Source organism: Pelodiscus sinensis, chromosome 2, assembly GCF_049634645.1.
Source record: "Pelodiscus sinensis isolate JC-2024 chromosome 2, ASM4963464v1, whole genome shotgun sequence".
NCBI lineage: Eukaryota > Metazoa > Chordata > Testudines > Trionychidae > Pelodiscus > Pelodiscus sinensis.
Window position 1 is genome coordinate 227249885 of NC_134712.1, and position 27305 is coordinate 227277189.

Sequence of the window (27305 nt, forward strand, 5' to 3'; positions counted from 1 at the left end):
TGTGACAAACTCAGGACTAAAGGAGTAACTCATCACATACCAAACAGCTCTGCACCATGCTTTGAGCTAATAGCTTTATTTCCACACACCACCCAGGGTTCTAGGAGGAGGGTCCTTTTTTTGCTAACACAATGAGGCCAGCACTTTGTTTGTTTTGGTGGAGTCTTTACATGCTGGGCTCCCTGGGCAAACATAGGGGGAGGAGGGGCGGAGAGGCTGCTTTTGTCTGCTGTTCGGCAGCCTGTTGCTCAGGGGAGGGGGCAGCCTTTTGCTGGCAGGGGGGGAGGGGGGAGGCGTGCAGGATGCGAGGCCGCGGGGGGGGGGGGCAGCGGGCGTGGGGAGGCACTTTTCCTCTGCCCGGCAGCTCTGCGGGATCCCTGTCCCTGTGGCCAGCTGCTGCAGGCAGAGGCCAGTTGGAGCCGGCCGAAGAGGAGGAGGTGGTGGATTCTAGGACCCAGGTGAGCGAGACCCGGGGACGCTGCTGCGCTCCGGGAGCCCGGCATGTATAGAGGGGAGGAGGGGCAGAGAGGCTGCTTTTGTCTGTTCGGAAGCCTGTTGCTCAGGGGAGGGGGCAGCCTGTTGCTGGCAGGGGGGTGGGGGGGCAGCGGGCGTGGGGAGGCACTTTTCCTCTGCCCGGCAGCTCTGCGGGACCCCAGTCGGAGCCGGCCCGAGGAGGAGGAGGATCCTAGGACCCAGGTGAGCGAGCCCCGGGAATGCTGCTGCGCATGTGCCGGAGTTGCCTCACCCCGTTCGTATCTAGGGATCCAACGTAAGTCGGATCCACGTAAGTCGGGGACTGCCTGTACAAAATTTTATTCTTGTGCACAAAACTACTTCAAAATTACAGCCATATTTAACTTGAATACTTTTGTATATATTTAAAGAAAACAAACACTTAAAGCCAGAAAAAACAACTAACAGGTGCCAAAAATTCAGTACTCTCATTGTTACCAGTGTTGTTTTAATCCTTGCCAGAGGATGTTGTGAAGACTAGGACTTTAACAGAGTTCAAAGAAGAGCTAGATAGATTTATGGAGGTTAGGTCTATCAATGGCTAGGATGGGTAGGAATGGTGTCCCTAACCTCGGTTTCTCTGGAAGTGGGAGACAGGGGAGAGATCATGTGGGGATTACATGTTGTGTTCCCTCCTTCTGGGGCATCTGGTATTGGCCACTGTCAGCAGACAGGATACTGGACTAGATGGACCTTTGGTCTGACTCGTTATGGCCGTTTTTATGTTATTATGTGACTGTTCTAAAAAGTTCCCAATTGAGAAGGATTATTTTCCTTGACCTCTCATGGGACAAGCAGCAATGGGTTTCAACACAGACTTTTATGGATAAAGCCTGTTTCCCCATTTACTTGCAACGTAGTCTGCCAGGAACTAGAACTATTATTACACTTTAACATGAACTACCACAAATGTGTAAGAAAATATGGGGAAAGTTAAAAGCTGCCTCTCCACACTGAGAATGTGAATTAATAACCATTTAACCAGTAAGCATCCTTAATGGGCGATGCTTTCCCATTACAGTTAACCAGTGGGCTGGAGCAGCCTCCTCCCCGACATGGGCAGTGAGCTGCTCCAGCCCAGAAGGGTCTACCGCTGGCAGGACCTGTGACAGCCAAGCTGGAGCACCCCCTGCCCAGCTGCTCCAGCCCACTGATTAGCCCTAATGGGTAAGGACACCTACTAAGGGTGATGCATACTGGTTAAACAGTTAACCCCCTACTCACACCTCCTTTAAGCGGTTAAACAATGTTCATCAGGTCAACTGACTGAACAGGATTTTATGTCCCTACTCCACACAATGGCTCCTGGCAACATTTGAGTCACAGATTACTCAATTTTCTGCTTTTCTGATTAACATAAATCAGAAATGTTTTACAGCTTCTTCAAGTCAGCTTCCTCACTATCTGTTTCAAACCATACATAATACAAAGGGGAAAAACAGATAGAAGGAAAAGGATGTAGTAGCAAGGATTTATCTTAACTGTCAGAAGACTGTACTGTTTTGATCTTCTAAAATGGAACATTCTGATGTAATCTATTAAGTTTCTAATTTGAATGGCCATCACAATTTTTATTAAGACTTCAAGAATATAAGAAGTTTTGCTACAGTGATAGACCTAAACTACACTTGTTTCAAGTGCCTGTGTAGCCAGACAGACCGCCCCCTCCCCATCTCATCCATCTTATTTACCTCTCTGAGGTTCCTGAAGCATACAGGGCAGAGAAGGAGCAGTAAAATCAGCATAGTCTATGCTGGCTCATCTGATCCTGAGAAGCTGAAAACATAGATATGAGGAGAGAGAGAGCGATTAAGGCAATAGGCTGGCCTCGAGGACGCGAGAACTGCCCAGGCTGGCACCCATGTTGATTCGAACACACACAGTCCCTGGGAGAGGAATTTCCCACTGAGAAAAGAATGCCCAGTACTTCAAATTTAGTTATCTCTCTTACAAGTGTAAATTAAGTTCACAACTCCCTTGTAAGAACTGGTCTCACAAAAGACAGACCAGCACCATTTGGCATGACAGACAAGAAAGAGAAATACGTGACCCCATGGGTATAAAAATAGGTCCAAGCAGCACACTCACTTTGTGTGTCATTCTACCCTCTACCTGCTGGTCGGGTTAGGTGTTTGACCTCCCGAGGTTCTATGGGGACGCCCACTTCGTATTTTCGTCTTTCCTAGGAATTGAGGGACCGGCCCTGGCCTGACATGCTGGAGTCGAGAGGCACAGAAGGGGGTAAAAATTGTACCTGGATGTGGTCCTCTATCTTAAGTGTAGACATAGAAAGAGTAAGCTGTTACTTGGTACCATTATTTCTATTTTTCTATCTTTATCTTCTTTGTAACCATTTTTAAGATCTATATTTTGCTAGTAGTTAAGAAATAGAGCAATAGCCATTGTAACCATATGATTTATAAGCTTCTTTAATAAGCCTGTAACTGTTTAAGTTTTAACCTGACTCCTTCAGTTGCTGTAACAGAACCAAGCACAATTTAAAAACTTCAGCCGGTCTTAAGGGACAGATATAGGGAAAGCTTGGGCGTTTGGATTTGTGTCACTCCCAGGTGGCTGATCCGTTGGGGCACTTCTCAGCCTCCCCCAGGCTGCCCGCTGCGAAGGAATCACAGATTCTAGCAGCTAAAATCTGAAGTGTAATAAGCTCTCCCTGTACACTTATTGTCACCCGTCAGCCTCCTCCAGGTTGCCTGCTGCAAGGGACCCTGGTCTCAGCAGTTAAAGTCTCGGGTATATAGCACATACACACTGCCCTGACCGTCGGCTGACAGCCTGAGAGCAAAAGTTCTCTGTTCCAGCATATTTGGGCTAGTTAGTGTCTGTTTCTGAAGCTGAAGATGAAATCCCTCTTTTTAAAGAGTATGCCCATACCAGTATAGCAAGCCACTAAGCAGTGACAATTAAAGTATAAGTTATTTTCTTCAAAACCAGAATTATTAAATGGGACTCTGAATTATATTATCTACTAGCAGAAATACCCGGTGTCACCCAGGGAAAATATAGTAGAAGGTGAGATGAATGAACTACGTCAATTACATTAACATAGCATATTTTATTGGAAATACTTTTCTCTTATATATTACTTTAAGAAATTAACATAGCTAGTACTTCTGTTATCACAGCGAAAGGATCTCGTAGTTGCAGTTTGAGACATGCTTAAGAGAAGAGTTTAGCAAATACCTATGATCAGGCACTACTAAAAGCTAATTAGTGGCCCAACTGGGGCTCTGGGGGCACCAATTATGAGATATAATCAATCCAGTTATTTAAGTTAGGAAATCAGTTGTATCCATGCAAAATTTGGTGTTTCTAGTTCTTACTGTTTCTGAGATCTTTCGGAACAAACAAACAAACTAACTTTCAGAAATATTTATAAAAGATGATCACTTTTATTGTTCAGAGAAATTTTAATGCCAAATAACTCAAGATAGTGATAATCACAGAATCATAGAACTGGGAGGAACCCTGAGAGGTCATCAAGTCATCAGTATCTCAGTGGTGATGCTGGGTAGATGAGAATTCTTTACAAATAGGAAAATGATATTCAGTAGATTATAACTCTTCCAATTACATCTTACCTGAGATATTTAAAAAACATATTCCAGTTATGTCATATTCATAAGCATATTTTCATAAAGGATATGGAATGTTCCATCACACTAGTTTCCCCAAACTTACACTACATTTGAGGTAACACACTTTCCAAAGAATAACCATAACACATACTAAAGCTAAAGATGAAGTTCAAAAGGGTCATACAAAAAAGCCTTTAAAACAGCAGTTCCCAACCTTTTCCAGATGGGGACCCATTTTGACAATTTAGGAAGACTTGGTGACCCAAGGCAATTCAAAAACAGGGGGGGGGGGGGCAGAGCCACCTGGGGAGACACTTGGCAACCCTTTTGAAACGTAATGGAGACCCATATTTGGGTCCCAACCCATAGGTTGGGAAATCTGGATTTAAAAGGTAGGTTGGCTAGTTACAGTTTCAAACTGAGCTGTGGAACAATCACCTCCTCTATAAAAGCTTAGGGGAGGGGAGGCCTCAGGCATGGGGGCCAGACGCAGCCCCTGGCTTGCCTGGATCCAGCCCTTGAGGCTCAGGGGGGCCCCTTGCATTGAGAAGCCTGTGCTGGCACTCCAGCCCCCTCCTCCCCCTACCACAGGGCTGAAGCACACAAAATCTACTAGGCTGGGACCCCCCTCAGCTCTAACGAACAAGTGTAATGTGAAGAGTGTCTTTCTCCTTCTCAAAAAAAATTTAAAAACAACTAATAGTCTTTCAGCACCTTAAAGATTAACAAACCATGCTGCAATTGGACCAAGAACAGTTGACAAAAACCATCAGTATGTCATTCACTTTTTTGAGAATAATAGGCAGAAATACTTATCTGTTCAAAGCATTATGGTGCAAGGGTTTCAATTCCCATTCTCTCCTTACAGCTCTCTGGATGAAGCTTCCATTTAAATAATTATTTCTAAACAGATTTGCATAGCACTCAAATACAAAGAAGAAATGTTAAAGAGCCTAATTTGCATAACACTCAATCTATAGCCATAAGCACCATATGATGCCATGTAAGCTTTGATCCTGGTAAATGAAAAGAGAAGAGGACAAAATCGTGAATCTCTACCTTTCAACATCTACACAAATGATCAATCAATCCATCTCAGCACAAGAAGTTAGATCTATACCAATAACCAGTGCTTCACCGCGTAAGTCAAAGATCTTGCCCACCCAAACACTACATTAACATCAGTGCTGACTGGGTTCTCAGTCCAATACACTGTGAACTAATTATGCCCCAATCAAGCCAACAGACAATTCAAATAGAATGGGCTATCACTTGTCCACTGCTGGAATCCTGACTACCTTGGAGCAAACACTATACTGCACTCTCTTCAAAGCATAGGTGAAGACGACAAAAGGAAAACTTTATAACCAGAACATACACAGGAAGCTTGTAAACTCAAAATGGGGAACCAATTCAACTGCCATCAACCTTGTACGGGTTGAATCTCTCTAGTCTTGCACTTTCAGGACCTGACTGGTGCTGAACCAGAGAATTTACTGGACCATGGGAGATCAATATTGTCTAGCGACATTATCAACACTTCCATTACTTACAGATTCTTAGAAGACATTTAGGGTTAAATTAGAGCTAAATAATAGCACAGAGGACTGAGAACTAGAAATAGTGGCTGTAAACAACATTTATGGGACTGTGGGAACTTGGCCACACCCATTTTAAGTGGATATCTGGGTAACTAAAATATGCCGGACCATGGATATTGCCGGACTAGAGAGGTTCAACCTGTACTCTGTAAACTGATTGCCAAATATGCACTTTCAATGTGGGAAAAATTGACTTGCACAAAGAAGCTATACTCTGTGCTGAATGAGAACTGCTGCTACATTTCAGGATGTCTAAAATTAATACATGTGAATAGTTTCTATGTGTTTTCCAGAACTGCTCCACCTAATATTAAGAGAGCTTTCACAAAAATGGAAAAAGATATCCAATACCACTACATGGCTATACTACAGCAATTAGCTGACTGAAATCATGGAAATGATTCCTAGCAGCAACAGAACCACTTAAAAAATTACCAGCAGCTATATAACTGAAAATGTTGCACACGTGACTTGAAATATTCAGCGAGAATACCAAAATGCATAATCACATTGCCAAATGCTTCCCCACAGTTGAGAAAGATTAGTTAACCTGAGATGTTTAAAGCACTTTTGAATAAGAGTTGGCAGGTCAAAAGACAATGTGCAGAAGTGGGGCCATTATTCCAAGGACCCAGATACATGTGTCTGCAGTGAAACCCAAATCATGGAACTTCTGTTTATCTGCTTGCTCCTGGAGGAACTGTGCACCATGGAAGGATCTCACCAGGCTATATCATATTCCTAATATTAGAAAAATCTATCATAGTAGTGTAAAGGAGGAAGGAAGACAATCCAACGAAAGCTACTAATACTCTGACTTTTTCCTGGAATACTCCAGGAAGATGGGATGACTACAAAAGTATAGGACACCACCCCCCAACTTGGATTTAGCTGGAATGCAATTCCTTGTTACTCTTCTGGGGACTTGTACTAGCCCAACCACCCTAGTACATATATTCTCAGCCAAGCTCTCCAGCCAGGTTCAAGTATGTTCCAAGGAAGGACTGGAGTCTTCAATCATATCATGGAAATGATAGAGACTTATTTACAGGGGAGACATCCTGAGAGGCCAAGAGGTGGTCAGAAACATGGATAACCTATTCCAATGGGGACTGAAGCTTCAAGACAGTGCAAATAGGAGACTTCACAGGTCTGTGACTACCTGTCTCACTGGTTGTCTCATTCTCCCCTTTCTTTTCCAGAAAATCATAAATTGCTGCATTCTCTTTTATTTCTATGTAGAAATAGCAAGGGAGTCATATTTGGACAGACCAATGCCCAGGTCACTGATTGGCTAGTATGATATGATCACAGAACATGATGACAGTATATCTAGCTAGTATTCTTAGTAAATTTATAGTAACACTGCCTTGTAAGATTATGAGATTATCGGAAACAGACCAAGGTAGAACACTTAATTTTTGGTGGCAGAACCACCACAGAAGACTTCTTAGATACAGGAACAAGTTTGTTCATCTTGAGTATATATTCCTATGGAGTGCAATAAGGACGGGTGAGGTTGCTACATCCTAAGGAAAAAAAAAAATCACATACCACTCTTACCCTTCATCACTCTTTGAGAAGACTAGCCTGAGTTCTGAGGACAAAGACTGTGATTGTACATAGCTCTATATAGCTTTGTTGGGCAGTGTGGGCATCTTTCCAGGGCTAGTTAATTTTTCAAGTCCAAGGAGTTCAAGATGCTTGTCTGATGACATAGAGATGGCTGACCAATGTTTTCTGCCAAGCTGATGACATTCATTGTGAAGTCTCACTTAATAGAGTGGACTCCTTGAAGGCTGACACCAAGTACAACATGGGGGTACTTCAGCATCAGTGTTGAGAACATGTTCAATAGCACTTGTATAATCAATAGATGAATATTGTGCACAAGTATGGAGCAGATGCAGCCCCATGTGACTTGTGCAAATCCAGCTGAACACAGTAATGCAATGTATCATGGGAATATTTAAGTAAACTCCAACACCATGACTACCTATCCTGTCTGAAATCACTACTCCACCCATACACCAAATTGCTGCACCATTCTGTGAAGCTTAGCAAACCCAGGAAAACAGATGTCTGCCTATTCACCAAGACCCAGGAAAACAGATGTCTGCCTATTCACCAAGACCTGGACATAGTCCTCCTGCTCCATCTTAAGTCCTGCTCCCTCTCTCGCAACATCTTAAGTCCTGAAGACTTTCTGGGAATATTCATTTAGCCTGGTACAATTAGGCTATGATCAGAAGGAGACTGGGAAAGCAGAGTAGGCTAAACCAGACTTAAAAAGTAAATCCCTTGACCAATTCCCATGTGGAAGCTTCCTGGGTTTGACCTTCCACGGGCATATGGTCAATTCTGAACGGAATTTGAACCAACCACAATAAATGCAGATATTGGACGTATAAATGGAAAATCAACAACTCCCCGGTGTGGTAGCGTGGTTCCCCATGAAACCATCAAGCATACCATAACCTACTGCCTAATTCATATATATGAAGAAGGCACTAATCCAATAAATTCTGTTACTCCTGAGGTAGCCATTTTGCTCAATCAACTTCAGGTGAAACTGTAATTGCTGCTCAACACCAGCCATATGAAAAAAGCAGCAAACCAAGGATACATACTCCAGAATAGTTTCAAAGTAATAAACAGAAGTAAGATTGGGAGGCAAAACATTAATAAAGCACAACTAGTTAAATTTCTTAACTACCTATATATTATGGTACTGTAGCACTTCAAATATAGACACAAATCACATCAAAGTTTTTAGACCGTGACGGAGTTACCAAAAGTAGTATCACACTTAATAAAAATCAGTAGAGTCCACTAGCTGAAGTATAGACTAATGCTGTAATACAAGTTTGGTCTTTGCTTCTTTTCCCATCTCTTCAACTGTGATGGGTGTATAAATTCCACACTAGAACTGAAAAGGTTCAACGGCAACTCTACAAATGACCCTGCCTAGGCACACTTGCAGAGAATGATCGAGACATAGGAGAATATTTAAAAAGGAAGCTAGAAAGATCAGAAAAGAGCTGACCAGCAAGAGTGAAAGTAACAAATTTCTTAAAGGTACTGCTGTATATCAAATCCTCCTGGGGGCAGAAGGGGGGACCCTCAGGGCAGAGCTGGGGGAGGGATTATAAGTGTGGGTGGGGTAGAGTGTAGGGGGACTCAAGGTAAGAGACTGGGAAGTGTTGTAGTGGAGGGGGGAGCGCTCAGGACAGGGGATGAGAATGTGGAGGGGTGCAGGAGTAGGGCAAGAGGCTAAGGCATAGGAGGCTTGGGAAAGAATGTTGGAGTGTGGGTAGCGGGTACGGGAATGGCAGGGGGTCAACTGGATTCTTGCCCGAGCCCTTAATCACCATCAATTTCAGTCACTGCTTGAAAAAGTTAATTTCAAATACCATGATCTATTAATGCACAGCAATGTGACAAAGTTTTGTCTAGTTTTGCTGCCTGCATTAACAACATTAAGTCATTTTTGGGTGTCGAAAACACTGAGCTTTCAGACTGTGACCTGTTGCTCAAGTTTCACTGTCTCACTAACATTACTAGTCATTTGAATGAGCAGAAGCTTAAGCCACAAGAGCAAGGAAATACAGTCCTGACTCTGCAGCAGGCAATGTTTGGATCTGAGTCAAAATTGACTATCTTAAACGATACTGAGATGGGCAGACTGGTGGCACATTTCAAAACATTATGAATACTTCCTGATTCCTATCAGAAAGAGAATTAAAACAACAGCCTTGATTTGCAGCAGCTGTCCTAGTTTGTTTGAGCTCCTGATGGCATTCAAGTATTGTTTTGTTGACTTTTGCAAACACAGTGCTCTGCTGAAGTTGATGATTTGTCCACATGAAGCATCCTTTGAAGAACTGGATTTGACAGTCTTCTGTCAGTCAGTCATTTAGAAATAGAAATAGCAGATTTCAAGGAGTCAGATATCGAGGTGGAAAAATTCGTTACGCTGAATTCTGATTTCGAATGCCTTGCTCAACAACATGAACTGGCAAAACTGCACAAATGGCAGACAAAGCACCACAATAATCTGATTCTGAACACTTGGAAAGAACGTCCTGTCACATATTCTGCATGGCAATGTGTCAGGTTGACCTTACTTTAAACGTTTGGCTCCAACTATATGTGAGAGCAGGCTTTCTGTCATTTGAATCACAAAGGTAATTTGCGCTCAAGGCTGACAGACAGCCTGAATGGGTGCATGAAGCTGAATTTGACCATTTATTATGTAAACTTCAAAGAACTGTGCAAAAAGATACAGAAGCAGAAGTCCCATTGAATTAAGTCTGTGAATACAAGGTTTCATTTAAGTTATTATTAATCATCATGTCAATTATCAATAATATTAAGATGCATATTTTTAGTCATGCAAATGGACATTCTTATACTGGCTCTTCGTTGACCACTTGTTCTTAATTTTGATGTAATTTAGCTCTTAGGTTTGAAGAAGTTGCTGACCCCTGCTCGAGATTAACATACAAAAGGGTAAGAACGACAGGAACCTCGACGAGCACAGAGGCAACACTCGTGCTATATAGAAACTCTCTGATATTTATAAAGTATACTCATACATTTAGCAGAGTCACAAACATTCCAGTTCAGTAAGGTAGAGAGAGATATTACAGAACATTCATGTCAACATCCCTGGCAGAACAAACTTTGATATCAGTCAGCCGTCATCTTCCTTATCATCAGTGGCCACCATACTGGCACCTCCCAAAGGCTGCATCTTTCTCTCCCCTACTACTTTTGGCTGCGTACTTCCACTGTCAAACCTGAGGCTGGGATGCAACTTTTCTGATATACACTGATGCCACTATGTTTGATGTAAATTCAGTTGGGGGGTTTCTCCCATCTTCCTTATTTGTACAGCCTTATTTTACTAATGTTGAACTATTCTTCTCCTATAGGTTAATGTATCAATGAGCTCAACTTATCATATACATCATAGAATCATAGGACTGGAAGGGACCTCGAGAGGTCATCGAGTCCAGCCCCCCCACCCTCAAGACAGGACCAAGCTCCGTCTACACCATCCCTGACAGATGTCTATCTAACCTGTTCTTAAATATTTATCTCCAGAGAGGGAGATTCCACCACCTCCCTTGGCAATTTATTCCAATATTTGACCACCCTGACAGTTAGGAATTTTTCCTAATGTCCAATCTAAACCTCCCTTGCTGCACTTTAAGCCCATTACTCCTTGTCCTGTCCTCAGAAACCAAGAGGAACAAATTTTCTCCTTCCTCCTTGTGATACCCTTTTAGATATTTGAAAACCGCTATCATGTCCCCCCTTAATCTTCTTTTTTCCAAACTAAACAAGCCCAGTTCATGAAGCCTAGCTTCATAGGTCATGTTCTGTAGACCTTTAATCATTCTTGTCGCTCTTCTCTGTACCCTTTCCAATTTCTCCACATCTTTCTTGAAATGTGGCGCCCAGAACTGGACACAGTACTCCAGCTGAGGCCTAACTAGTGCAGAGTAGAGCGGCAGAATGACTTCACAAGTTTTGCTTACAACATACCTGTTGATACAACCTAGAATCATATTTGCTTTTTTTGCAACAGCATCACACTGTTGACTCATATTCAACTTGTGGTCCACTATGACCCCTAGATCCCTTTCCGCCATGCTCCTTCCTAGACAGTCGCTTCCCATCTTGTATGTATGGAACTGATTGTTCCTTCCTAAGTGGAGCACTTTGCATTTCTCTTTATTAAACCTCATCCTGTTTACCTCTGACCATTTCTCTAACTTGCTAAGGTCATTTTGAATTATGTCCCTATCCTCCAAAGAAGTCGCAATCCCACCCAGTTTGGTGTCATCTGCAAACTTAATAAGCGTACTCTCTATCCCAATATCTACATCACTGATGAAGATATTGAACAGTACGGGTCCCAAAACAGACCCTTGCGGAACTCCACTTGTTATCCCTTTCCAGCAGGATTTAGCACCGTTAACAACAACTCTCTGACTACGGTTATCCAGCCAATTATGCACCCACCTTATCGTGGCCCTATCTAAGTTATATTTGCCTAGTTTATCAATAAGAATATCATGCGAGACCGTATCAAATGCCTTAATAAAGTCTAGGTATATGACATCCACCACTTCTCCCTTATCCACAAGGCTTGTTATCCTATCAAAGAAAGCTATCAGATTAGTTTGGCATGACTTGTTCTTCACAAACCCATGCTGGCTATTCCCTATCACTTTATTACCTGCCAAGTGTTTGCATATGTTTTCCTTAATTACCTGCTCCATTATCTTCCCTGGGACAGACGTTAAACTGACCGGTCTGTAGTTTCCTGGGTTGTTCTTATTCCCCTTTTTATAGATGGGCACAATATTTGCCCTTTTCCAGTCTTCTGGAATCTCCCCTGTCTTCCATGATTTTTCAAAGATCATAGCTAAAGGCTCAGATACCTCCTCTATCAGCTCCTTGAGTATCCTGGGATGCATTTCATCAGGACCTGGTGACTTGCTGACATCTAACTTTCCTAAGTGATTTTTAACTTGTTCTTTGTGTATCCTATCTTCTAAACTTACCCTCTCTCTGCTTGTAATTCACTACATTAGGCACTCCTCCAGACTTCTCAGTGAAGACCGAAACAAAGAAACATCATTTCATTACTTTTTTGATTGGGTCATGTTCCTGTAATCAGTTAAGCACTCTATTTTCAGTTCCCCAGTACTTGGAGTTTTCTGTTCAAATGTTTATCTACATCAAAGTTCATATGCTTCAAGCTTTATACGAATACTGCTGAAGCTATCATTTTATAGGATACAGACCTATAGATTCCCTGTATTACTGCTGAATTTAATAAAGGTAAACTAGCTCTATGAGCCACACTAGACCTGGCAACTGAAGGTCAGGCAGTACCTATCTCTATTACTAGTTCATCATACACTGCAAAACTTGGGACTACAGAAAGAGTAGGTGGTAGGAAGGCCTTAGGGTGCCCCTGGGTATTGAGCCCTTGCTAACTCTTAGAGGACCTTGGGCCTGAGCACAGTGTAATAGTGGGGCTTGGTCACCCCTACAAATCACCTCTGCATTAAAGGAGGGCCCAACCCACTAACCCTTAGGTGACACTACCAAAAGCACCATCCATCATACATAGTAATAGCAGATATACTCCTTGATCATGGGGTATAAACTAGGGATGTAAAATTGCATTGAATTAATAAACTGGTTAAACATGAAGTTTAAGCAATTAATCTATAAAACAGGTTCAGATGGGGGAGCTGGAGTGCCCCGCCCTTCCCCCATCACAGATGAGGGCTCTTCTGGCTGGGCTGGAGTGCTCCTCACCCACAGCCAGCTCCACAGGACTGAAGCAGCCCTTTGCCCTGGGGGGTCTGCTCCAGCCCCCACCAATTAATCATTAACTTCCCTAGTATGAACACTAACCTGAAATTCCTGCTTTTGGCTGCTGTCCTTCCAACTGTCAAACTGAAGCAAAATATCAATGAACCACAGAATTCTCTACATGCTGATTTAAATGCAAAGTAGCTGTCAGCCAATACACTGAGGAACTGCAATCTCCCAGGAAAGGCACCTCTCTCCCCGAACAACAATAAAGTTGCTATTTATTTCAGTTTTACTACTTAATAAGGCTTGAACTGAATGCCAACCGTAAATATTAAATTAAAAAAATGTAATACGGCAAAACAAATTGTTGAAGTGGCACTTACTTTGATTTATAACAAAAGGAAAAAAATAAAATTTCCCCTTAAATATTTTATTAGGCAGGATATTGTCGAGTTTTAAACTTAAATTCTTTCCCCCTGCATTCCCTTCTGTGAATCTTCACTAACTCTCAACATTAGCAGTTGCTTTTAGAATTCAGTGCTAAAGAAAGAACATAAGCCTAATATCACATTTGGAAAGCTGAGTGAAAACTGGCACAAGCTAGCATGTGGGGGTAGCCAAGATACCATAGATATGCACCATTGAGTGAATAGCACCAAGTGTGAAAACTACAGCATCATAAGGTACAAAATCATCCAATCAAATATATGGACAATACCCTCTGCATTAGGCATGTCCATAGTGCAAAAGTTATGTCCTTAACTTCAGAAGTCAAACCCAAGTCAAAGGACTCAACCATTCTTCAGCATAACATTTTTTATTTTTCTCTTCACCATTAAATTTCCTTTACACTTTTTTAAAGAGGAAAGGAATTCATATTCCTTAGCATACTAAACTTTTATAGCTCCTATGTGAAATCAAGACAGATGAACGTGCATTGCCTCCTCTCAGAGCTGTCCAATTTACTCATACCTCTGGCATGTACTAAAAATCACATACTCTATTTGTCCACAGTTATGCCCTTCTACTATCATCTGACACTCATGACCTATTATAACTTATGGTATGATACACTTAACCCTTTATATATTTTAAGTCATGTTACATTAGAATAATTCAGAGAGCTCATTTTGTGTGTTTCACATCACAGGAAGCCATGGATTTTTGTAGTAACTTTTTTGGCACTATAAAACCGTACTGTTTCCACAGCATCAGGGAATTCTAAATTTAAACATGTCATGCCCATACCGCTAAAGTCAAGTATGTTACTTACTGAGGAGCCCACAAGATTTAGGATGTCAGTGCAAAACCAACAGTAGTTTAATCAAACAGTCTAAATAATGGCTTACAATGATCTTGATGAATTAGTAATCTCAAAAAAAGAAATGGCTGGCACCAAATTTTAACAATCCACACATGGGGTGCCAATTCATTTTGATAAATATCAGTAAGCAAAGTTTACTTCTTGTAAGTTATTCCAAATCAGATCAATTCAAACTAGCCTCCAATAATCAGTAAGGTTTAGGATTCTCCCTAAACAACATGGTTCATTTCTGGCTTAATTCACATATAAGCACAGCTTCTTTTAGAGCTTTTAAGAAAAAGTTATCACTCAGAGAAAGCAGTACTAGAGAGCTAGACAGAAGTTATTTTTTCCTTAAAAGCCATTGATTTAAACATGAAAGCAGAATGCAAGCTTCCCAGGAAGGTGGCATACTTACAATTTTTAGTACTACTCCAACCTTTATCTTAAAAGACTAATATTTTAATTTAAAGTTATATTGCAATTTGGGAATTAAAAGGGAAAGTATCTAAGGAGTACATCTTGGCATCTCCTCTTTAAATTTGGAAATTGATTCTTAGTTGGTCTCTCATTGCAAACTGTTCTAAAGAACCTGTACAAAGAAAACTCTTTGGCTATGTCTAGACTGGCATGATTTTCCACAAATTTTTTTTTAACAGAAAAGTTTTTCCGTTAAAAGCATTTGCAGAAGAGCATCTAGATTGGCACGGATGCTTTTGCACAAAAGCACTTTTTGCGGAAAAGCATCCATTCCAATTTAGACATGGTTTTGCACAAGAAAGCCCCGATCGCCATTTTCGCCATTGGAGCTTTTTTGCGCAAAACAGTTTTTAGCTGTCTACACTGGCCCTCTTGTGCGAAAGCATTTGCGCAAGAAGGCTTTTTCCCCCGAACAGGAGCAGCATAGTATTTGTGCAAGAACACTGACAATCTTATATTAGATTGTCAGTGTTCTTGTGCAAATTCAAGCGGCCAGTGTAGACAGCTGGCAAGTTTTTCCGCAAAAGCAATTGCTTTTGCAGAAAACCTAGCCAGTCTAGACGCAGCCTTTAAGTATGTAAATAGCTAAGAATTCCTTTTCTGTCAGTGACCAAAACAATGTGTCTCTTTCAGAAAGATATACTCTGCAAGCAAAGTCACTCTTTTAAATGCACATATGGGTTTGTGAAAAAGCAAGCTTGAATCCAAATGGCATTTCTGAACTTAATCTGGAACTGTGACAACATCAATGACACATTATCAATCTGCTTTTATATTGCAGTATCCCAAGTAATTAAACATTCTGTGGTTAATATTAAATATTTCCACAACTGTTTCCAATTGCTAAGGATATTTAAACAGAAAGGAAACCAACTTTGTTTAGGAAGTTAGGTTCAATTGCTGATGATCTAATTAAGGACTCTTTGCAGCCCACTTTTAGCAAGTAGGCATGTAATCCTCTCCCCTTGATTTTACACAATAAGTTTCTTCAGCAGTGATTCTGCACTGGGAAAAAAAGTTGAGCTTTCTTTTATACCGTTTTTCATCTTTTATTTACTTACCAAGTACATAACATCTGCAAACTGTAGCATCATTTCAAAACTTTAAAGTTATAATTTAGAGCTTTGGGCAGATATTTTAAAATAATCAATCTTAGGTCCACACACACGGGGATGTTAAAAATGTAATTAATTAATCATGTAGTCTACAAAAATTTTGTCGACTACACAATTAATTAATAAGGGTTAGAATGAGAGCACTCAGTCCCAGCTTGTTCTAGGTCCCGGGAGCTATCCCCACTGCAACTCTGAACTAAGAGTTATTGCAGAGTCGCAGCAGGGGTAGCTCCCAGGAGCCGTCAACACAAGCCAGGACTGAGCCAGGCTGCAGGCATTACTAGCAGAGCCTCAGGGCGGTGGGGAAGAGGGCTTTGAAGTACCTGGTATCTTTAACCGATAAGCATCCGGTTATTGGTTAATTGTTTAACCAACTACACTATTACATCCCTAATATGTTAATTCCTCAACTCCCATGAATTGACATTAAAAGAAAAAAAAATAATCACCCAAGTCCATGCATCAAGACTCCGCACTCTAGCTCAAGCATTTACATGGTTTAGTGCTCCAAGGGCAACTAGTGCCTGCAGAGGGAGGGCAACTCACAAGGGGAGGGAGAGGCATGTGGGGGCAACAGCTGCTGGCCAGGATCCTGGCTCTGAAGGCAGAGCTGCCACCAGCAGCAGCATAGAAGGATGACATTGTATTGTATCGCCAGCCTTACTTCTGTGCTTCTACTTACAGAGCTGGGCCCTAAGTCATCAGCCACCACTCTACAGCCACCCTGCTCTGAAGCCAGCAGAACAGAAATCAAGGAGGCATAGCATGGTATTAACATCCTTATTTCGGCACTGCTAGCAGGGCAATACCTTCAGAGCTGGACACCAAGCCAACAAGTGCTGCTCTGCAACTGCTGAGCTCTGAAGAAAATGCAGAACAAAAAGGTGACAATGCTACTAAAAGATCTACCATTTGTGACCTCACTCTCTATATTCTACAGCATGGTTTCTCAAACATTTCTCCATGACTCTTCTGACAACAAAAGTCACTACATGACCTCAGGAGAGGTGATAGAAGCCTGAGCCCATCTGAGCCTCACCACCCCAGACAGGAGGGCCAAAGCCCAAGAGCCTCATCAGGCAAAGCTCCTGAAACCTGAGCCCCACTACCCAGAGCTGAAGCTGAGACTCGTGGGTGGTTTCAAGGTGTGGCTTCAGCCCTGGGCCCCAGCCAATCTAACAACAGCTCCAGATCCCATTAAAATCAGGGATGTCAGATATTGTTTATTTTAGTAATCATGTAGCCACAACAATTTCAAGTAGTAACATGGTTACTAAAATGCTCCCCTCAGGGGGCAGGACCAGCACCTAGTGTGTGCCTGGCTCCATTTCCAGGGACCCCTCTGCCACCCCAAGCCGCTGCCTCTGTATCAGAGGCAGCAGCATAGGATGGCAGGTGGAGCTAGTTGAAAGCTAGTTGAAAAATTGGCTCCCCGCGTAGACCAGCTCCCGCCTACTGTCCCTGGGGGCCCTGAGCTCCCCATGGACATAGGCTGCTCCAGCATCCTGCCTGTTCCCACCCCAGCACTGCTGCCTATAATAGAGAGGCGGCAGCACGGGGCAGGGGAGGAACAGCCGATACACGCAGGGAGCCAGCCTGAAAACCGGTTTCCTACGTGCACTGGCTCCCACCTGCCCCCCTCACCCTCTGCACTGCTGCATCAGCGGTGGGGAGGCAGCAGCACAGGGGTGGAGAGGCAGGCAGCTCCAGAGGATCCGGCATTTGTGGGAGCCCTGCTCCCACCCAGGGCTACCAAAATTTATTTTGTAACAGTACCAAACTTTTTGCAAAAAGGTACCAAAACACACAAAAACGTACCAAATTTTAAACATCAATATATAAACCCTATAAAACATCTTAAACAGGAAAAAATACATTTAACTTACATTACATCTTACTAAAACATCGAAATGGAGGAAATACATTCAACTTACCTTATATTTTGTTAAAAGAGAACTTTTTTGTCAACTGCTTCATTACTATACCATCTTTTTTGTTGCATTCTATCACAAAGCTCTTTTGGTGGATTCCACATCGTGCAGTTAATGTCTTGAAGTAAAGATTTAGATCTTATTAATGTATTTAAGGTGGACATTTTCAGAGATGTGTGATTTTTAACTTTAATGTTGTTGAGTAAGGAGAAAACTCTTTCAGCAGCTGCTGATGAGTGAGGCAATGAACGAAGATTGATCATAAATTTTGACAACAGAGAGAAGCGATATTCGTCACCGCATTTTTCTTGAGATATGTTAAACCAAAATTTCAGGCATTTTTTCAGCATTAGGAGGTTGATCTTGCATGGTCAGCTCCCTCCATTCTTTATTTGTTCATAATGTTCTTCATCGACTAGGTTAGAAAATTTCATAACTAGTAGGATAATTGATTTAGGCCTTCCCTCAATAACATTAGCTGGGTCCAATGCCTCAAGCAACTCCAATTTTGCAAACAATTCTCAAGATAAAAAGCGCTGAAACATCTGCTTTGTAAGGCAAACATATAAATTTAAAATTTTTACTCAAAATTCTTGCAATTCTTTCCGGGAAATTTTTGTTAAATTATCCAGGTAAATGCTTTCTACAGTGGCACCACAATAAATGTCATCTATCCTGAAATATGTTGAAGGATCATTAATATTGATTACTTCTATCATTAGGTTTCAAAATTTCTCACGATGAAATTACTGAGAATCCCTTTAACACTAGTATTAAGAGAATTCCTTAACTTATGAATTCTAAATGTTTCTGCTTGATACTCCAAATTGAGCTTATTGATGTCAGGCAAAATGTAAGCTAAGAAAGCATAATACATTTTTGTAATGGGATTTTGTAATCCCTCTAGAATTCTTGAAGCCATAGGAATGCCATCTTCCAATGCAGCAGATGTAAAGAACAATAAAAGTGCAGGCCATTGTTCTAAAATTCTTTTCACCACTTGCTCAAGGGAAAGCCATCTTGTGCAGCTAATGTGGAGAATTTTTTGAGGATTGGTATTTGTAAATGTTTGAAATTCTTTATATTCATTTAGGCGCTTAGGACTATCGCTCAAATATGAAAAAATATTTCTGGCTAACTCTTCTAAATAACGTGGCAGTGCAGGCTTTAGAAGCACACAAGTGCAATGAATGGCAAACACAAGGTTGTATGAAGATATGAGGATTTTTCTGTTTTAAGAGATGCTGGACTCCTCCTTTGCTTCCCATCATAACACTAGCATTATCGCTGGCAAATCCTATTAGGTTTTCAAAGGGGATTTCATTACTGTTAAAAAAATGTCTCTATGCAATTATAAATTCCAAGAGCAGTTGTGTCTTTAATTTCTAAAAATGTTAGAAATTTGTCCACTGTTCTTTGAACATCAGTATCATAATGTCTAGCTACCGGAACAAGTTGTTTGATAGTAGAAATGTCTCTTGTCTCGTCAATAATAAGAGAAAATTTTGTCACCTTCACCTTAGATACTAGGTTACTGAAGTCATATTTACCAATCACATTAGAAAAAATGTATGTTCCTTTGGTTCTAGCACACTTGATATCCTTTGCTATTTTTGAATCTAGACAAATGTTTGCAACAAGGCCAGGCAAATGATCCAAAAGGGCTATAGGTAAATTGTGTTCTGCAATGAATCCACACAGTTTAAGCTCAGCAGCTGCTATCTATGCTGAGTGAATAGAGGATGGACCAGATTTCATAAAAGTCAGTTACTTTTGAAGTTTGTTTTGTAGAGCTTAGGTTTTTTTGATGCTTTTCTGTGTTTTCATGTCTTTCAATTTGACTTAAACTACCAGCAATTTCACAATTGCATAATTTGCAGAAACCTTTACCTGAGTTGTATTTACTATCTGCTGTACTAGCCAGCCAGAAAATTTTTCATGTGTCAGCAATTTTGACGGCAATTTTCTTTCATAAGAAGCTGTACACTTTTGTTTCTTTTTCTTAGGAGTGTTATCCTTATTTTCATCACTATCTGAACGAATATCCATATTTTTCTCTTCATTCATAATGGGTTCACAAAAAACAACGTGAAAACACAAAATGTTCACAAAGGACTTGTAAAAGTAAGCAAACAATGCCGAGTAACCGGAACACAGCGCTAACTGCATCACTGCAACTCAAACTGGCGGCAGGGCCAGTGACGCGGCCACATGAAGTGGAGGAATACATCACATGATTGCATCACATTACACAATACACACATTCACAGTTTCCTCTCCCCAGTCTTCATTTGCATAATAAACTGAAAAGATATTAATGAACATATATCAGATGTAAGAAATGTTAACGTTTTAAAAATGAGCGTGAAACATAAAATTATAACTTAGAGGCTTCTGAGCAAAAATTTATAATATTAACACAAAATTCTTAAAATGTACCAAAAATATTGGGCGTTGTACCAAACGTACAACAGGAGGTAAATAGTACCAATTTTGTACGAATGTACCAACTTTGGCAGCCCTGCTCCCACCTGTCCCCTGCACTGCTGCATCTGTGGGAGGCAGCGGGAAGAGGAAGGAACAGGTGGCTCCGTGGGAGCCCACTGCCTACACGCAGCACCACCCACATCTCCCCCCGCCTCTGATACATAAGCAGCAAGAGGGAGGGGTGCACGTAGTGGTCTGGATTAACCAATAAGGCAAGGCTTCTCAATTAATCATTTAAATTACTATATCCTAACATCCCTAATTAAAATGGGATCATGAGTCATGACCCCATTTGGTGTCCCAACCCACAGTTTAAGAACCACTCCTGTACCAATAAGGCAGATCATGCTGGTCCATAAGCTCTTTACTTTTCACAACCATAGTAAGTCACCCTGCCAGGTTTGCATCACACAAACATGGTCAACAGCTGCTTTACAGTCCCTCAGAGTTTATTAATGGTACTGAAACACAGAATTAGCCACAGAAGCAAAAAATAATCTCACTTTCATATATATATATCACACACACACACACACCTACCTAGTCAGGAGACTGCATCCTATCTTATGAGAGAGATCTGGTTACAATGATCTACATATGTCATTGCCAGGCTCTATTATTGCAACTTATATCTAGGATTGAAGCCAGACACACTGAAAGGTTTTTGGCAGATAGTACTGTATCTGTTTAACACCACATGTCACTGCAAACACGTCCTGGTATTCTGTTCTCAGAGGCTCTCTACTGAATAGAAAATCCATTTCAAGCTCTCAGTCTCTGATATGTGAAGTTACAGCCAATCCCTTGGACGTAGTTATCCAAAAGAATCTTTCTTCCTGTATCCATGTTCCATGATAAATACCCCAGAAAAACACTGGCACAGTTGACCAACAGAGAGACTCAAGAAGCAGAATTTTCATAACAGCTGGACTTAAAACTATGAATTTTGCTTCGGCACAAGAGCAGTTTTGGACACTGCTTAGAACTAAATTGCAAAATTAATTTCTTCCACTTAGTTTTCTCTCATTTTCCTATCACAATCTTCCGTCAGAGAGCCCAGAACCATAAGCCACTATCTCCAAGAGAAAGCTTTGTTCGAGCTTAAAATTGTACATCAGCTCCCAACCAGACCAGTCAGTCCTCCTAACCAGAGACTCTGCAAGTCTCAATGTTGCCTTGTAGGTAGTATTCAGTGAACCACAGTTTCCAAGTTCCCCAGAGGCATACGCCACTCCCTCTCATTGTCCTCTTACAGAAATTAACCAAACCCACTGTTTCCAAAGAGAAAATGTATAAGCCTGCTAGGACAAGTGAGAATGCACATTTAAATTAGTTTAACAGCACTGACATGGTATATTGTATAAATAAGCATAAGTTTATTAATAAAGAACATAGATGTAAATGATACTAAGCAAGAGAGTAAAGAGACAGGTACAGTTACAAACAAAACAAAAACATGCTTTTTCACTTGCACCAAGTGATAATTTTCTCCAGTCCCTCAAGCAGGAGGATTCACCATTCATAGAATCAGAGAAGCTGTTCCCTTTATTCCTTAAGTGATGGGTAACTAAAAGATTTTCTTCCTTTCTTTTTAAATATATTCCTTCAAAATGCATACCGAGTTTCTCCTCGCCCCCACTGGTGTGCAGACTTCATGGTTCCTCTTACCAATTTGCTTTTTCATTTGGCTTGCTCATTTTGTTTATTATTGTTCTTCACCTATAAACAAGCCAGGGAGGCAGGTAAACATTGTCTAGGGCAGACTTGTTTATCTACTACCTGCAAAATATATTTTAAGCACACATACATGTATCTATATATACATCCACCATGCAGTAATAGTCACAAACAGCATGTCACTAGTTTTTACATGATACCTAGAGCCCTACCAAATTCATAATACATTTTAATCAATTTCATGGTCATAGGATTTTTTAAATAGGCAATTTTGTACCTTCAGATGTTTACAGATGAAATTTCATTGTGCTGTAATTGTGGGGGATCCCAATCCAAAACAAGGTCTTGGGGAGGTCACTGTGGAGAAAGGGATTGCAAGACTATTGTAGGAGGGTCATGGGACTCTCACCCTTACTTCTGCTGGTAGACATGCTGCCTTTAGAGATGAGCAGCCAGAGAGCAGTCCAGGCATCAGGCTCTAAAGCCAGCAACACCACCAGCAGCAATGTGGAAATGAGGATCACAGGGAATAGAGGGTGGGTTACCATACATCTGGGTTTTCACCAACAGCTTCCCACTCTGGTCAGAGGCTAACAGTTGGGGCTGCAGCCTCTCCATGCAGGGGACCAACAGCTGGTGCCACACCCTTCCACCCAGGTTGTGGGGCAGACAGAGAGCTTCCTGCAACCAGAGGAGGTCCCCATATGTTGGTCTGATCTGGCTCCGGAAGTTGCCTTTGCAGACAGAGCTGGCAGGCTTGTATTATTATTAGTGGTGCCCTGAAGGGGTTCAAGTTATTTCTCCACACACATTTAAACTAATTTAAACATTGTCCTGTGGGGGGTGAGGAATTGAGCTCTGGGATATGTCAGGGAATGGTGAGGGACTGGGATGTGGGAGGGCCTCAGGACTGGGGCAGAGGCTTGGAGAGCAGAGGTGTAGGCTATGGAGTGGGGATGAGGGTTTTGGGGTGCGTGAGGGGCTCAGAGCTAGGAATAAGGGTTTTGAGGTGTGGGAGGGACACAAGGTAGGGCAGAGATTATGGTGCAGGGGCTTAGAGCTCTAGGTCAGGTTGGGCTGGGGATGAGGGATTGAGGTGGGGGAGGAGTGGGGCACCCATTCTCCCCCTTCACTTCTCTTTCCCCTCATGGAAGGGGACACACTCAGCCCGGCCCCAGTCAGGAAGGAGTCCAGTATAAGTCTCGGGGGGGGGGGGGGGGGGGGAGAGAGAGAGCAGCCATGTGCCTCCTCCATGGGTAGACACAGCAGTCAGCCTGCTGCCGGCACGACTCCCTACAGCCATGCTGTAGCGGTCAGCAAGAGAGAGCACTTAGAGAAGAGCTGCTTGCTGCAGGAAGGTCTGGCTTGAAGTCAGCTCTCAGGCCTTGTCTTGACTTCTGTTACGAGTGATGTCCCCGGGGGTGCTCCACTGTTGGTGACAGGTTACCCAGAGCCGCAAATCAGAGCTTTGCAATGCAGTTTCCCCCATCAGGCCATGCAGGCAGCATCTCACATCACTGCCTCCCGAGTGCCTGACACTTGTGACCCAGCCCCTCTCCAACTGCCCTCAGCTGTGGATGGATCTTTAACACACTCTCTCACTCTCCTTACCTCAGACAGCTATTTAGTGTTTGGACAGTTCCTTTGACAGAGTTAGTGTTAGAAATTCATGTAAATAGTTTCCCTCCTTCATTTTTACCTCAAGGAAACAAAAACAAAATTGTTTTTTCTTCCCCTCAGGGGATTTGAACATGGCATTAGATGCTCAAATGCAGTGCACCGGGTACCTCTCAGTTCCCCCGCTTCTCTTTTAAAAAAAAAAAAAAAAAAAAGTCAAATCAACTGAACTCCTGGTTGGCTCACCATAGATCTAAATTGCCCCAGTATAAAATGGCTAACCAAAACAAGGACCATAAGAAGTTAGATCTTTTCGGTAGCAAGGCCAACTCTTCCGCCACACTGCAGCTTAGAATAGCAAATTACACAGCCCTCTTGGCAAATAATGATTTTGATAATTACTCAAAACTTTGAGAGCTCATGAAACACCTCCCCAAATCAAAGAGATCTATCTTGAAAGTGATAGCCCATGAGGAATACACTATCGCGCGTATCACCTTACAAACAGCTCTAGACATGGCCGATACTGCTGCCAGGGCAATGGCCACAGTGGTCATGATGAGAAGGGCATCCTGGTTACAAGCTTCGGGGGGTTCCTCGTGAGCTCCAGTCTAAGGTGAAGGACCTCCCGTTTGACAAGCAAAGTTATTTGCATCCAAGACAGATAAGGGCCTTCACAGTAGCAAAGACTCAAGAACCACGCTTTGCACATTGGGCGCATACACTCCACCTTACCAACGCAAGCACTATACTACATATAACCATAACAGATATGGCCAATATAATAAACACCCTCACAATCTTACAAGGATGCTTGTCCTCGACAGAGGTGTTCCAACCAGCATCGCCCTGCTACCACTTCAGGCCTCAAAACAGCAAGTTTGAGGGTGTGGTCAAGGGTCTGCCCAACCTCCCACATAATCCAATGCCAACACAGCGGTGCCATCTTTTTACCCACCGTTTGGACCTTTTCCTACCATGCTGCGAGTCCCACACATTGGACCGCTGGGTGCTGGAGATAATCCATACAGGATAAACTATCCCCTTTACTTCTACCCCCCTACCTTACCTCATCCCTCTTCAGGGAGCCCTCTCATGAGAGCCTGCTAAGACAGGAGGTCAATCATCTCCTGCTGCTCAGAACTATAGAGTGGGTACCCAATGAATTCCATGGAACAGGGTTCTACTCCAAGTATTTCCTGATAGATAAAAGAACAGGGGATTGGAGACCTATCCTTGATCTCCGCAAACTGAACAAATTTCTGAGGAAGCAGTGCTTCAAGATGGTCATGCTAACCACAACTATTCCGGCATTGAATCAGGGGGACTGGTTCGCAGCCCTCTACCAACAAGATGCACATTTTCATATTACCATTCATCTAGCCCATTGCCATTACCTTTGTTTCACACTATGGGGCTACGTCTACAGTGGCATGATCTTGCACAAGAACTCTTTTGCGGAAGAGTTCTTGTGTAAAAACTCTTCCAGAAGAGTCAGTCTACACTGGCATGTGTGTTTGCACAAGAGATGTGCTTTTGCGCAAGAGCATCCATGCCAGTGTAGACGCTCTCTTGTGCAAGAAAGCTCTGATGGCCATTTTAATGATAGGGCTTTCTTGCGCAAGAAATTCATGTTCCCTGTCTACACTGGCCTCTTGTGCAAGAAGAGTTGCGCAAGAGGGCTTATTCCTGAATGGGATCATCAGAGTTCTTGCGCAAGAAGCACTGATTTCATATATTAGAACATATATCAGAGTTCTTGTGCAAGAACTCGCGGCCAGTGTAGACAGGCAGCAAGTTTTTGCGCAAAAGCGGTTGCTTTTGCGCAAGATCGCACCAATGTAGACACAGCCTAGGAGCGGACCACTACCAATACAATGTTCTGTCTTTCGGCCTCTCCTCAGCTCCCCAAGTGTTTTCAAAGGTCCTAATCATAGCCACTGTATACCTATGACAGCTACACTACACTTAGTCATCTCTTTATATCTAGATGACTGTTTGATAAAAGGGAGGTCAAGAGACAAGATCACCTCCATGGTTAACAAGACGAAAACCGTCCTCGCTTGTCCTGGTCTTCTAATAAACTCACAAAAGTGGAAGGTACAGCCAACCCAAGACAGAGAGTTCATCGGTGCACGACTCAACTTCAGCCCCAACAATAAATCACAGCCATCCAAGATGGCATCACGGTCCTATTCATTAGCCCTTCCACCATAATACTTAACTGCCTTCAGTTGATGGAACATGTGGCTGCAACTACATACTCCATCCATTACACACACTTGCATTTCGGATGTTTTCAACTATGGCTAGCATCTGTCTACCCTCCGTCACTCCACTCTTTGCACAAGAGGGTTATTGTGCCCACAGACATCCTCACATCCCTATTCTGGTGGATGTTAGGAGGCAATATGCTGGCAGGGGTCCCCTTCCACCAACCCCAGCCCACAGCGCAAATTACAATGGATGGATCCCTGCTGGGTTGGGGAGCCCAACTTTAAGACTAGGTAGTCCTGGGCCAGAGATCTCCATATGAAACATCCCTGCACATCAGTCTGTTAGAACTCAGGGCAGTGAGACATGCCTGTGTGCACTTCTTGTCCCAAATTGCCAATTATACAGTTCAAGTCCTCATAGACAATATCTCCACAATATTTTACATAAACAGACGAAGCAGTGCCCCCTCTTGTTCCCTGTGAGAAGAGGCCATCCGCTTATGGAACTGGTGCATTTTCAACCAGATTACACTCACATCATCATATCTACCTGGGGTCACCGACATCACTGCGGACTCTCTGAGCTGCAACTTTTCTGTGGACCACAAATGGGAGCTGTACCCCTGAGGTCACTAACTTGGTCTTCTCTGAATGGGGTTGGCCAACAATAGACCTTTTTGCCTCTCCCCACACCACCAAATGCCCCCAATTCTGCCCAAGAGCGGGACTCGGCAAGGGCTCACTCAGGGTTGCATTCCTGATCCAATGGAGGGCTTCTCTACACTACTCATTCCCCCCAACACCACTCATTTCCTGAGTACTCCACAAGATCCACTCAGAAGGGGCTCGTGTCATTCTGATAGAGGGTCATGCCAAACATGGTTTTCATTCCTGCACAGATTGTTGACCTCCAGACTCATTACCACGTTGACACAACCACCTCTCCCAGAATCGTGGCACAATGCTGCATCTTCAGCCATTAACCCTTCTCCTCCAAGTGTGGCTCCTATCTGGTTTGGGGAACTAGAGGCCTGATGTTCTCAACAGGTGAAGTATGTTCTCCTCTAAAGTAGAAGACCTTCCACTTGAAAAAACTTACCTTCAAAAATTGACTTGTTTCTCTCACTAGTGTCAGAGAGCAATGATGGACCCTCGTACATCCACAGTGAACATCATCCTCAACTGCATAATAGAATTTAAGACATCTGGACTTTCACTTTCTTCCCTAAGTGTCCATCTTTCAGCTATAGCAGCTTTCCACACCCCGGTGGACGGTCTCTCCATTTTTGCTCAACCACTCACAAAAAGGTTCCTTAAGGGTCTCCACCCCCATCACGGGACCTGAATCTTGTTTTGGACCATTTGACTAGACCTCCATTCAAGTCATTGGCAACAGTTATGCTTCCTTTTCTATACACGAAGGTC

At 42.5% G+C, this 27305-nt stretch overlaps 1 protein-coding gene and 1 long non-coding RNA gene across 10 annotated transcripts in view; one reads left to right on the top strand and one right to left on the bottom strand.

The window, feature by feature from the left end:
- The window catches only part of MPP7 (MAGUK p55 scaffold protein 7), a 304899-nt gene that overhangs the window by 268525 nt on the left and 9069 nt on the right, over positions 1–27305 (bottom strand). Inside the window, exon 2 of one of the 7 annotated variants that reach the window (XM_075922581.1) lies at positions 2205–2289. The exons of the other annotated variants lie outside the window; for them this stretch is intronic. The gene's annotated coding sequence lies outside the window, so the exon portion shown is untranslated. The remainder of the gene's footprint in view (positions 1–2204; positions 2290–27305) is intronic. 7 annotated transcript variants of the gene reach the window in all.
- LOC112546083 (uncharacterized) lies at positions 216–27142 on the top strand. 3 transcript variants are annotated; one of them, XR_012902083.1, is made up of 5 exons: positions 216–458; positions 2700–2807; positions 10170–10222; positions 16637–16836; positions 26780–27142. It is a non-coding gene; the product is annotated as an uncharacterized LOC112546083 (long non-coding RNA). The 3 variants fall into 3 exon arrangements; XR_012902082.1 differs by lacking the exon at positions 26780–27142 and having other exon boundaries at positions 16637–17383; XR_012902084.1 differs by lacking the exons at positions 216–458; positions 26780–27142 and adding an exon at positions 609–696 and having other exon boundaries at positions 16637–17383.